The sequence below is a fragment of the Cyprinodon variegatus genome, unplaced genomic scaffold, assembly GCF_000732505.1.
Source record: "Cyprinodon variegatus isolate N-32 unplaced genomic scaffold, C_variegatus-1.0 Scaffold610, whole genome shotgun sequence".
Classification (NCBI taxonomy): Eukaryota; Metazoa; Chordata; class Actinopteri; order Cyprinodontiformes; family Cyprinodontidae; genus Cyprinodon; species Cyprinodon variegatus.
The window spans coordinates 490,961-494,619 of record NW_015151063.1 but is presented as its reverse complement, the minus strand read 5'-3'; the positions used below and the strand labels follow the sequence as shown (position 1 = coordinate 494,619).

At 34.7% G+C, this 3,659-nt stretch overlaps 1 protein-coding gene across 1 annotated transcript in view; it reads right to left on the bottom strand.

The window, feature by feature from the left end:
- Positions 1-3,363, bottom strand: part of LOC107096274 — an 8,781-nt gene extending 5,418 nt beyond the window's left edge. The window contains exon 1 of the mRNA XM_015392855.1: positions 3,120-3,363. The gene's annotated coding sequence lies outside the window, so the exon portion shown is untranslated. The remainder of the gene's footprint in view (positions 1-3,119) is intronic.
- Positions 3,364-3,659: the final 296 nt, after the last annotated feature.

Sequence of the window (3,659 nt, the reverse complement as noted above, 5' to 3'; positions counted from 1 at the left end):
CCCCCCCCCCCCCCCCCCCCCCCCCCCCCCCCCCCAAATAAAAAAACATAAAAAAACAAACGTTTCACTTTAGCAGAGCATTATCAGATAATGCGGTAACAAATAATAAAATAAATCTGCTTCCTTTGTTTGTCTGTAACAATAAGTAGTATTGCATAGGGTAAACATTTAAATTGTTCCCCTTCATAGGTCGATGATTGTGATGCTGGGGTTACTTTGTGTTTGTGTACAGTTGTAGGCAATGTAGACCCTTTGAAAACTTTAATAATCTGAGGCTGGCTTCTTGGTTTAATGCAAAGCTGTGTACTTTGAAGCATAAGCCTAGAAAACTGGGGAGGAAATGGCCATTAATTACAAACAAAACATTTCTTTTCATATGTTATTGCAGTCTTTGCCATTCATAAAACAAAGTGGACAACCCACCCTGCAAATGTCATGAATCTTCAGATCATCACCGGAGGTGGAAACTCAAGCAACTAGAATCCTGTACCTCCCTACACTTCCTCAAAATGAAACTTAGAATTTACTCACATCTAAAAAGAAGACTCCAGATCCCTGAGCAACATCCCTGCTTTCTTCTTCTTTTTAAACTCCTTTCCGGGTTTTGGTCACCTTTTCTTTCCACAAAACATTTTCACGCTAACAGTTGTTGACAGCGCGCTGTGGTCAGCCAGCTTTCATGGCTGATAATCCCCATTGAGACTGGAAAGTAGTACGTGTGGAAACATAGCCAGGGATTTTACAGGGATTTTATAAAGCATAAATGGGTCATAAAATAAAATGGTTGGTCTTGTCTGCTTTATTAAGATACTACTGCCATTTTCATCCAATGTACTAAATCATTGATAGCAATAAATCCTTAAAACATGTGTGTGTAATTAATGTATTTAATTACAAACAAATAATGTATTTATTTTGCTTTTGGGCCAAACTTAAAAAAAACAAAAACACTCAATAATATTTTTGAAGATAAGTGAAAACCTCTTAAAATAAGTGTAGCTGACTTTATTTTTCCAAATAGATAAGATGATCTTCCAACTGAATACTTTAATTTGCACTTAAAATAAGATAATCTGATAATATGCAGTTGAAATAATATAAGGTAGTTGTTTTTTTTTTCTGATTGTAAACGTAGATAATTTTATTTCATTAGAAATTGTCCTATCTGCTATATTTAAGGGAAAATGCATTTACACCAAGAAAAAATAACTTTGTTTTCAAATTTCACAGTGTAATAGGATATGACAATATTTTCATCCAATTGTTTTTGTGTTTCTACAGTTTCCACCAACAGACTTTTTGGCTTCTGAGGAGTTTGGTAATCCCCTCATGTTATAGATATTCAATATTAAACCCTAAAAACACTTGCATTCCATATAGCAAATACCCACATTTCCAGATAACCAATAAATAAAATATATTATTAATCATTTGCAAATTGCATTACCTTTTTTCACACTGCAAAACCCACACACAAAAAAAGAAACTTTCTCCAGTGTTCTGAAACAATAAGCCTCTTAGATCAGTGGCTTATCCCTCTATGTTTCACTGGTTATACGAGGCAAGGCTATTTTATTTCTCAATGCACCATTCTTACACAAGGAATCCTTAAGAGCTTTACAGATTCCTTTATAAGCTGTTTATAATATTCCTTTATAATATTACACATGACAACAGGCTTTATGTTTAAAAATCGGGATATTTTTTATTGTTATGTTTATCTGGCTTAGGAATTTATAAAACATATTTTTTCCACTGAAAAAGCTGCAGAGGAACTCTTCAGAATTAACGGGGGCTTAAACAGTTAATCAGATTAATTGATGGTTTAAATAATCGTCAACTAATTTAGTAATCAATTAATCTTTAAAGGACTATAGAGACTGTAGAACATGTCTTTAGCTGACAGAGAAACCCACCCTGAGCAAAATTATACCAAAATATGTAAAAATCTTGCATTTAATTCTTTCATTCTTTTCATCCGTCAATATGCTCTATCCAGAACTCCTCAAGGGGAAAAGTTTCAGTTTCACCTGGTTTAATTTCATAAAAACTCTCTTTAAAGGAACATTTTGCTATGCGATTATTAATGGATTCATCAAAAAATACTCAACTGATTAATCGATTTGCAAAATTATGGTTAGTTGCAACCCTAGAATTATCACTTTGAAAACTAAAGCTTAAACGAAAAATTTTATTGCTGTTTGGTATTAGGAAGTAAAAAAAAACACCATTCTTATTTTCGAAGCTCTTTAAGATGAGAGGGTTTAAATATATTAAGGATGAAAAAAAAAAAACAGCCCAGCTTCTTGCCAATATCAACAGATTACCTGTTTTCCTGTTTCACTACTTCTTTTGTCTTCAGTTTTTCTTTAATTATAAGGCTCCTCCATATGTAAAATTTAACGTTTTACATATTCCAAACATTTGAAAGTAAAGACTTTGAGATTTGTATGTCCTATTAGCCAGCTTTAGAGCAAAACTACAAAAGTTCAACACAGATTTGTGGTTGATAGCAGTCAGTAGTTGGAAAGCACAGCGGATGGATGGATGGATGGATGGATGGATGGATGGATGGATGGATGGATGGATGGATGGATGGATGGATGATGGATGGATGGATTGATTGATGCACAGATGGGTGGATGGACTGAATGGTTGCATGGATGGATGATAAACAGATCAACTGAATGCAGACTGACAGGTTGAGCTGTTAGAGAACTGGGTGAATAAGGACTGTACTTATTTATTTGCCATATCCTGCCTTTACACTATAAACACCTGGACACTGACTTGAGCAAACTCCCAACCTCTATAGATTTCTCCATAAGGTCAAGAAACGTGTTGCAAGCAGAATCCAGGTTTGATAGATTATTTAATGTGCCTCTCCTAAAATATCTGACATTTTGGATTATATTTGATATTAACCTCTTCACATATCAAACACAAGCTAAAATATTTAAACCTTTAGGAGCATGACGGCTAGTTATACCAGCTAGGTTATAACAACCTACCCACATCCTGTTACACTTTTATCATTTATATGTATGCACATCAAAGACCAAATGCAGTTTGTATAAAGACAATTTAAAGACGCAAACATTATAAAACAAATACGTTACCTTTAGATGGAGGTGAAAAGGAACCAAGGTCTACACGGTTCCACAGCTAACATGCTAACAGACAAAGATTTTCAAACTCTATTGAAATAAAGAAGTGAATTCCAGATTTTATTGCATTATCTTTATGAAATAAAAAAATGGATAAATATGACGGTGTCAATACAGTTTTAAAATGTAAGAGAAAGCATAAAGGAAATATCATATAACTAGGCCGGCTAGTTAGCTTTACAGCAGCTGAGTTCTGTTGTTGTTGTTGTGGGTGAATGCGTCATCAACATGCTCTGTCAAAGGAAGGCTGGGCGCGAATGTTTTAGACACCGGGGCGGCGCCGAGGGGGGGAGTTTGTAAAGAATAAGTTAAGAAAAGGGAAGAAATTTAAAAAGATTGGGTACATTTCCATTTTATATAGATTGTCAATGTAAACAGAATCTATAACTTATAAATGCAAAGCTATAAAACACAGAAGACCGCGGAAGTTTCCAAAGCGAAAAGGGTCGCTTCTTTTTAAAGGAAAGATACGGGCTCCCCCTGGTGGAGAGA